This window comes from Arachis hypogaea, chromosome 16 (assembly GCF_003086295.3).
Source record: "Arachis hypogaea cultivar Tifrunner chromosome 16, arahy.Tifrunner.gnm2.J5K5, whole genome shotgun sequence".
Lineage (NCBI taxonomy): Eukaryota > Viridiplantae > Streptophyta > Magnoliopsida > Fabales > Fabaceae > Arachis > Arachis hypogaea.
In genome coordinates, this window is record NC_092051.1 from 22,900,532 (window position 1) to 22,910,703 (window position 10,172).

General features: G+C 32.7%; 2 long non-coding RNA genes across 2 annotated transcripts; both read right to left on the reverse strand.

Annotated features, from left to right (window-relative positions):
- Positions 1-2,806: 2,806 nt before the first annotated feature.
- LOC140179711 (uncharacterized) lies at positions 2,807-3,999 on the reverse strand. The gene is made up of 2 exons (XR_011873521.1): positions 3,504-3,999; positions 2,807-3,418 (listed from the first exon to the last, which is right to left on the reverse strand). It is a non-coding gene; the product is annotated as an uncharacterized lncRNA (long non-coding RNA).
- Positions 4,000-4,080: 81 nt separating this feature from the next.
- LOC112754173 (uncharacterized) lies at positions 4,081-9,227 on the reverse strand. Its single transcript, XR_003178412.3, has 3 exons — positions 8,957-9,227; positions 4,605-4,951; positions 4,081-4,209 (listed from the first exon to the last, which is right to left on the reverse strand). It is a non-coding gene; the product is annotated as an uncharacterized lncRNA (long non-coding RNA).
- Positions 9,228-10,172: the final 945 nt, after the last annotated feature.

Genomic DNA, 10,172 nt, shown 5'->3' on the forward strand with positions numbered 1-10,172 from the left:
CTAATGCCATCATATTTTGACATAAGTTACTTGAGGTTAATGAAATATACATGCCATGACTTTACAAGATGTCTAGAAAAACAAAGGATGGATATGAGATGTGTAAAAAGTCATAATTAACATGCGTTTAAAATCAAATCTAATCCTAATGTATAAACTGCCATGAACGCGGAGTGTATTAGTTGACCCACAATATTGAAGTAGAACATAGGGTATGTCTTTGAAGAGAAAAAAAAAGGACGTGAGTGATCTTACTATAAAAAGAGCTCTCACAAACCAAGAAATTTCTCTATAAATAGAAGAAGAAAAGAATTGAAGAGGGGTTTTCATTCAATCCCATAAAATTACACAAATTACAAAATTCTCAGTCACATTGATGCAATAAAAGTTCATAAAATGCAAGTGCATATGAGTATTAAAAGTCGATTTATTTTGTTTATTTCTTTTGTTTAAGTATTTTCTTTCCATTTTAGTTCCTTTCAATTTTATTTCATTTTTCCAATTTCATTCTTCATTTCTTCTTTCTGCTACCACTTCTAACGTTTTCCATTCATTTCTTTTAATTCCATTTTTTTGTTTAATCTAATTTTTTGTATTCAATTCATGTTAAACCTTTGTTTTTATTAATCTATTGTTAATACTACAAGAATTTCGTTACTTTTTCACTACTTGCAAGATTAATTTCGGCATTAAGTCAATAAGTCTAGAGTCAAGCTCTCATTTCAAAGGAGTTGTATCTGCTCCCCAAATTAAAATCGTTAATACAAATTTAATTGGCACATTGTGTCAAGATCGAACAAAAAGTCAAGCAAAACACCGATGTGATAATACATGATTAATTTTTTACATACAATAACAAAATATTATTAGTGCATATTAAAAATCAATCACTATATATATATATATTTGTATGTAGAAAATACATATATTGTTTGACTCATTTTTAATGTATATTTTATATTTGAATATGTATATATATGGCTAATTTTTCATATACACATAACTCAGATTGGTGTATAATATTTTTTTACACTGAAAGTATATGAAAATTAAATTTATAAATATATTAACAAAAAATCTTTAAGTGAGCGAGACGAGTCTTACAAGTAGTGACTCGACAATATTCTTAAGTCATAGTATGTTTTGGCATATGATGATGGACATTGCTAAGACAATATAACCACCAATCTAGTAGAATCCATTAACAGAGTATTGAAAGGGACATGCAATCTTCCCATCACAACCCTTGTAAAGGAAATCTTTTACAAGCTATATGTGTTGTTTTCACAGAAGAGGGCTAAAGCCGAGGCTCGTATAAGTGCAGGGCATATATTATCTGAATATGCAATCAAGAAAATTCAGTCAAATCAGCGCGTAGCATGAAACATCCAAGTTAACTTGTTTAACAAGCAAAATGAGATCTTTGAAGTGCGCAAGATGCCCAGCAGTGTGGAGTTTGCAACGAATTTATGTCTTTGGCATTCTGATTATGGTAAGCAGGTGGATCAAGTTCCTTGTCACCATGTCTTTGTCTATTGTGCGAACCAACGCCTTGATTGGAAATAGTATGTACACGAGGTATATACGATGGGAGAGATCCAAATTGTGTACAGAATTTAGACCATTAGGAAACCCAACAACAAGGCATGCACATCAAGGACCAAGACTAGTACCCAATTCCACCTCAAGCGAGTGACCAATGGTTATCCTAAAAAGTCTTTCTTCTGGAATGAGATGGATATGCATGATCCCGTTGTCCTAAGCATTGTAGGCTTTATAGAGGTGAGGGTCATAGCCGAGTAGTTGTCCGTACCGTTCCAGATCTAGTGCTGGTGGCTCGGCTCCAAATTCGTAATTCTCATATTAGGGGAGTTTTCCATTTTATTTATATCCAACACTTTATTTAGTCTTATATTCAGTTGTAGTTCAATTGTTTTGGATGTATTGAATAATGTTATTGTGACTTTATTAAAATTAATTTCAAAGTTCACATTGTGCATAGAGTGAAGATTGATACATAGTCATCTATAAAACAACACAACACGTAAAAAATTACATTGCACAAGTCTACTAACTAAACTCTATAATAAATCATTTAAAGATACTTTTCTTCACATTTTGAGCCACTTTGGAAATCCTCTTTTGACTCTTTTCTTGATATATGATGGGATCCATCTAAATCGACTTTTATGGGTCGTGTCAACTATAAGGTCATAACCCTTATTGTGAGTCGGTTGTCATCTGTTACACCTACATGATAACAACAAAAAAAAATATAGTCTTATAATCAATACACAACAAAATGAAAGCCAATCCTAATCAAGAGATGGCAAAATCATATACAATCCTAATCAATATACAACAATATGAATACCAATCCTAATCAATGGATATAAACATAAAACTCAACCCACTACAAGAAAAACACTGGACACTATCGGAATTATCGTCGAAAAAATAAATAAAATCCAATGATAAGTTAATTACTGATGGATTTATTGTCGGAAGGAATCTAACGGTATAAACATCGCCAGTAACCAGTTACCATCGGATTTTTTCGTCTGACGGTAATTACCGTCGGATTCTGTAATGGATTATCTGACCAAAAAGCCATTTGGTTACCGGCAAATTTTTTCGACGGTGACGGTGCCACAATATCCTGTTTTCCACACTATTACCATCGGATATGCCCTCGGTAAATCCGACGGTAATGTCAATTGTTTTTAAAAATATTGTTAAGCAATTTTTTAAAATTTTTTTCTTTTAAATTTTAATTTTTATTTAAATTTATTTTTCACACAATTAGTAGTCAAATTATAAATAATAGAAACTAATTATATAATATTAAATATTAAATATCAAATATTCAAATAAATTAAAAATCAAATAAATCAAATGCAATGAAACAGTAAAACAAAGCCCTGATCAATAAAGATCCTGATAGTCATCGTTGTCATTTCCGTGGTCCTACTGCCACTGGCATGCATCTGAGCCTCGTACACTGCCATCTGTTGCTCCATTCGCTGAAGCCGCTCTAGCTTTTCCCTCCACTCCAAGATGAGCTCATTTGTGCCCATCACATGTGTGAGGATCTCTTGATACCTCTCTCGAGTCTCGTTCAGCTCCCGAGCCTGTTCATAAAGGTTCCGAGTGAGCTCCTGCACCTGCAGCCTCAAATCAATGCCTTCCTCGGGATCGACTAGTGGCAGAGGCAGACGATGGCCTCAATGTGGAGGTGCGGAGACTACTGGCGAAGAATGACCCCATCCTATATATGCGGTTCTTGTACGGCCCTGAGGCGGTCTCGCTTTCGCCAAATTGCATCGGGATTGACGACTGAAGCAACAGAGCCACTGGTGTCCTTCCCACTTTGCTGAGTTTGCTGAGTTGTGGCCTCCAGTCTCTGTGTGTCGGACTCCTGTGTAACCCATGTTATTATAATTAGGACGACAGCTATACAGTTAATTAAAAATTTTATATCACAAGATTAGATGTTTACTCACATAATGATCTACAGATAGCTGATTAGAAAATCTCTCTTTGTTCTCCTTCAAAGTGTGGGTGTACTTAAAGGTCTCCGCCAATATCGCATTGCGATCAAACGACTTCGACTATACATGTTGTATTGAAACAATATGTTAGGATGCTTACTAATGATATGTTAGAATATAACTAAGTTAATAACAAAATTAGAGAAGCTACATGCCAGCCTGGTTTTAGTATTCATGAAGGTTGTTGAGCCGCCGGTATACTTAGACGACCTGGCCAATGCCTTGTTAGCTTTGTTTGTGAGATGCCAATACCTAAACTCTTTATCATTCTCCTAGTGAACGTACAGAGCCTTCTTGATTTCTGGGCGAAGCCAAGAAGTGACCACGTTCAACCTTTAGAATATGTTGCAGTTGCCTACCCATTTGATAGTCGTATATCTTCCTGATGAAGGCATCATGCTCCTTGTCCCATATAAAGTTCACCTGCACAAAGAAACTTTAAAATTAGTTAATCAAAATATATCGTATTAAACAAAATAGAAGATATAAACTAGATAATAAGGTTTGACTATATTAAGTTTTACCCCCCCCCCACTTTTGAAATCATCGCTCTTTGGTCTCAGAGGGAATCTTCTTGTAGCTCGGCCATGGATGGTCGTACATCAGTTTGATGACGTTGGTCATCTCCTAAGTACATGCATTGTTGTTTGGCACAAATCTATCAACAATTCACAAACAAACTAATATGTCAATATAAATTAAAACTTCAGAAGCAAATAACCAGAAGCAAATAACCAGAATATATAGAGATTTTCTTAGAAATTTAGGCAGAGCTTCATCTATAATTGGAATGCGACACAAACTCTATCCATCAACAATTAACTTAAGTAACACCAATTGTTAACAATCAATGAACAACAATCAATAATCAAGAAGCAACATCCATAAATCCACTAAACTATAATCAATAATCAATAATTAGGATATATCAAATACTTTCAGTAGTTCAAACCTACAACCCTAAATCTCTAAAACTAGAATCAATAATCAAGAACCACTAATCACGAATTATCATACACTCTTAGCATATAAAAGAATTAAAGTAGTACTTACGTCGTTGTATCATCAGGCCAAATCGTCATCCGTACGATGGATGGTGGTGGATGGGCATTATATGGTTGGCTTCCGTGAGAGGATTCTGGTGCCGGGTGTCTGTCGCTGAAGGTAGCGTTGCCGAGACAGTGGGCTATTGAACGGATGGAGGCAGCACTATCGCTGTTGACGCAAGGACGTAGTTAGGATTAGGCACCATGATGAACGGCTGTTTCGATGCACCCACAACCTATAACGTCACCGGGGTAGTCAGATTAGAGGGAGAGGATCCAGAATTTCTAGGGGTACCGGCAGAAACCTCTCTCTACCACGACCACGACCACTAGGCTGATCCACAACACCTCTACCTGTCGTCATGTTTGCAAAGAGCATACCAATTAAAAATATGCTAAACATATTCACAACATCATTCAAAATGCTTAATCAAAATAAATTACGTTAAACTTAGTTTAAAAAATACATTATCCGTTGAAATCAAATAAAATAAAGAGGTAAGTACATATTCCAACTTCAAAAATATTTAGCAATATATATTACTACATATATAATTTTGTCCATATGCAAATAAAAAGTCATTCATAAGTCATTTAAAATTATCTCATATTTGAATTTTTTTAATTTACTGTCATTTCACTCTTAAAACATATTGAAAATATCATTGTTCTGAAAATCAGACCGGATCGGCCGGTTTAACCGGGTTAACCAGAAACCGGTCACCTAACCGGTCCGATCCACCTACAAAATTGTGCTGCCAAAAACCGGTCAGAAAACCGGCCGAACCAATGGTTAACCGACAAACCGGGCGAACCGGTCTGATTTTTTCAAGTATCGGTTTTCCGCCCAAGCAATGAAAACGGCGTCGTTTGGTTTTTTTTTTTTAAAAAAAGAAAGAACGCTGAAGAGTGAAGAACGCATTGCAGCTAACCGTAAATCCCTAATCACTAATCAATTAAACTCTTCCAAGAAGGCAAGAACACTCCCACTCCCAAAGCCCCAACCCTAAGCTCTTCGAGGCTGGAGCTTCTACATACGAAGGAGAACCGACACCGTGAATCGAGGGTCACTGTCGCAGGTAGTCTGTCACCGTTGCAGGTAATCGCCCACCGCCGCGTGTCGTCGCCCACCGCCACGGGTCGTCGCTCACTGCCGCGGGTCGTCGCTCACGATTCTGTTCTCTATTTCGAGGCTCGAGCTTCTGGCCTTCTGTTCTCTACTTCATCTTGTGGTAAGTTCTGGTTTCTGGCTCTTTCTTCTATTCTTGGCTTTTTGCTGTTTTCATTTTTTGTTCCAGACTTCTGATCTTCTGTTCATATTCTTGTACTTTTTTTATTTTGTTTCTGGCTTCTGTTCTTCTGTTCATTTTTCATTCTGGGCTTCTGTTCTTGACTTCTTGAGTTCATATTCTATTTTTATTCCTAAATTCTGTTCTTCTTCAATATATCAATTTTTATATGATTAATGAAATGTTAAATAAATTTGTTGTATGTTGAATATGAGAATTAATTTGATGTATGTTGAATTTGAAAATTTTGCTCTGCTCTATTCTTCTATTTCGTTCTGTTTTCAATTCTGCTATGTTCAATTTAGATGGAACAGTCACAAAATGATTAGCAACAACATAATGCTGTACAAGAAATTTGGAGTTTTGATTTGCGTTTTACATAAATTTTCAATTTGTTTAGTGTGCAATAGCATTGCTATACTTTGTACTAGGGTAGATAATTTTCTATGTCAATTGATAAAGTGTGTGTTCAGGCCCATTGTTGGTCCAAACCCTATAATAGAATTTTGTTATGAATGAATGATCTTGTTTTCAATGGATGCTGATTGTTGCTTGTGTGGTTTGTTTGTTACAGAAAGTACAAAAGGCTCTTTTGCAATCCGATGTTCACTCAAAATCTGCTTGAGTTTTTTTTATTTATTTTGAATATTGTATAGAATATTTTGGATTCTAGATTCTGTGGTTCTGGATTTTTTTAATGCTATATTCAATGTTGTGATTTGTATATTGAATTTTTTTTATAATTTCACTGTATATTTAATTAAACCGGTTTAACCACGGTTCGACTCCAGTCAAACCAGTGAACTATTGAACCAGTCAGTTGATCGGTTCAATGACCGGTCCGATTCTTAGAACCTTGGAAAATATGATATAATTAATTGCACTCACTATGCATAAAATAAAGAACTACTAGAATGATAGAAAATTAATTATTTAATTACACAGATAAAATTGGTCTAACCAAAAGTTGACCCTATAAAAGTAAGTTTAACCAACTTCACAAATATTTAGCAATATGCCTATTTGAACAAAATAACTTGAACTATGTGAAATATATGCATTCAAGCTTGAGCATCACTAATTTACTAAATTTAATTTCAATTCAAAACCAACAGCACAACAACAATAATATCACATCATTACAACATTAGAACTAATAAAAGTCTATTAACCTAATCTAATCCTATCTTAACCACGTAAATTCACTAAATAGAAAAATTATTTCTAACTAAATCATAATACTAATTAACAACTAAAACCTAAATTTAATGAAAACAAAAACAGAAATTTATTTACCAGAGAATGCAAACACAGATGTGGAAGGGAGAATGTTGGTGGTGACCAGTGCTGTTAGTGGCGACTGGTAGAACTGGATGGCGATGAAAGGGAGAAGGGCTGCCGGAGAGGATGTGGTGGCGAGGCTGACATGCGGCCGGACTAACAGAGCGACAGGGTGGGTAGGGGTCAGAGAGAGTGTGTTTGGAAGAAGAAAGGAGAGAGAGAGAGAGAGAGAGAGGCGGCGGCGGCGGCAGGGCTGCCAAAGCGGCGGGGAGGGAGTGGGTTAGAGAGAGAGTGGGAGAAGAATGATAGAAAGAGAGAGAGAGAGAGAGACGAATTCAAAATGAAGGGGGAGAGTGTTTGCGCTTCGAAATTAGGGCAAAATTATCATTGAATTTACCGAACGTTGCTGGTCGCCAAAACACGGTGTTTTCACCAAATAGATCTGACAGTAAATCGATACTAAATTACGCGCCTATTTTTTTCCAATTATTACCGACAAATTTATCGTCAAAAACGTAAATCCGCTGATAGTAATTTAACCTAATGAATTCGACGTCTTTCACCGCCGGTAAATCTGTTGCTACTCAGCGACGCTATTGACGGCATCCGTATCTAGGTGCACACAAAGGGCAATGTCGGAGGACCACATATCCTTGCAATCATACCTTGATGCCATACATAATAATCGATACATGTGTACAAGACATGCAAAACCCCAACTAAACTTCTTAATCTCAGAAAACTGACTAAATAACGATAAATACTTCTAGTGCATGGTGATTCTAGATTTATCACTGAATAATATAGTATCAAAAAGCAACATTATGTGATATTTACTAGTAATCTAAATTATTATTCTTATTGTACTCCAAAAACAAAAATCATAATTAACAATTAATAACTATAACCAATCAATAACTATTATAACTAATAATATATATTAATATTCATATTAATTACTAGCTACTCAATTTAGTAACAACTATAATTAATAATTATTAAATTACTACAAATTCTAATAATTGATAATTATTAAATTAATTATTAATTATTAACCACTATAGTAAAACACAAAAATTACTTACATATATAAGATATCGAAGATATTCTATAATGTAATTTTCAACACGTAAGATATCACATTTTTCCGTCTTTATCTTTTCTAAACTCTACAATAAAAAATATATACAAACAATTAATGATATCTCTTTTCTATTTACTAGTAATTAATTTTTTATAATCAATGTTTAAAAACATATGCTGAAAATTAATAATAATTCTGTTTTTTTCTAATAAATATGTAAAATAAAACTAAAATTACTAAAAATATACACTAATTGTTATTAACAATAACAATTAATAATAAGATTATTTTTTAACAAATATTTAAGGTAAAACTAAACTTAGTTAACAACATATGCTAATCATTAATAATACTATTTTTTAACTAAATATTAAAATAAAAGAGAATTTACTAAAAATATATCCTAAGCATTAATAATAATAATTCTGTTTTTTAAAAAATAATTAAAATACCAGGCAAAATCCTAAAAATATGTACTAAAAATTAATAATAATTCAATTTTATTATTAAATATTTCAAATAAAACTAAAATAACTAAAAATATAATTTAATAATAATTAAAGCTTCTAATATTTTATGTAAAATAAAAAGGTTTCTTAAAATAAATACTAATTATAAAGTGTTTTTTACTAGTTTTAGCTTTAAAAAATTAAATAATTACAATAACGAACTAGTAAAAACAATAAACAACAATAAAACACTTACTTGTGTGTATTTAGTGGTTGAGTTTGTGAGTTAATCTCTCTGCCGTTTTGTTCTTTGTAGTTATAGGGTGAGAGATTTCAATTTTGTGAGTGTGATATTTCAAGAGAAGGGAAACAGAAGAAGAAATGATGAAAGATGGAGCTAGTTTCATAAGAAATGGGGAAAGATGGAGTTAGTTTCAGGTTAATTTTGAGTGGGAGAGAGAGTGTGTACGTGTCAGTCATGCAGAACAAAGCGTTATTGTCATTTTTCTGCGAATAACGTTGATGAGTTGCGGTTGCTGCCTCTCACAGCGGCGTAATACACACCTTATGGGTAATTTTTTGGGGGGTTACACCACTTTGGCCCAATATTATAAAATATTTTTTATTTTGAATTCTACAAAATTTCATTTCAACATTTGAAAGACTATATATCATAAATAATAGGGTAAATACTAAATTAGTGTTTTATATTTGGATGCAATTTTATTTTTGTTTTTAAGATTTAAAGTGCCCTATTTGAATCCAAAAAGATTTCATTTAACTTCAACGTATACCGTGAGGTCAAAATTAAATAATTAATAGAATGTTCCACATAATAGCAGTGCAAGAATAAGGTCGATAATTTGAAAAACAAATATAAATTTCAGAGGTATAAAATCAACTGTAAATGCATCAATATATTTATTAATCATTCTCTTTGGTTTTATAATATGTTGATGCATCTATAGTTAATTTTATACATCTGAAGCTTGCACTTGTTATTTAAATTATCCACCTTATTCTTGTATTACTGTCATGTAAGACATTTCGTTAATTATTTAACTTTGACCTCACAGTGAGAGTACATTAAAACTAAATAAAAATTTTTTGAATTCAAATAGGACATTTTAAATTTTAAAGACTCAAACAGAATTACGCCCAAATATAAGAGACTAATTTAATATTTTATTCTAAATAATAATTTGAAATTAAATATATATTTTTCACTCTAATATTTAGTCTCAATTTAATTTTAATTAGATTGAGTAAAATTAACTAACATAAAAATTAAAATTACATAATTAATAATTATATACCATATTAAAAAAAGATTACATATTAATAATAATAGACTTTAAAATATTACATCATTAAGCATAATAACATTAAAAAAAACACATTGCATATTTGACACATTATCTTCAATGTAATATTTCTCCCTAAATCATATATTATTTTCCATGTAAATTTTA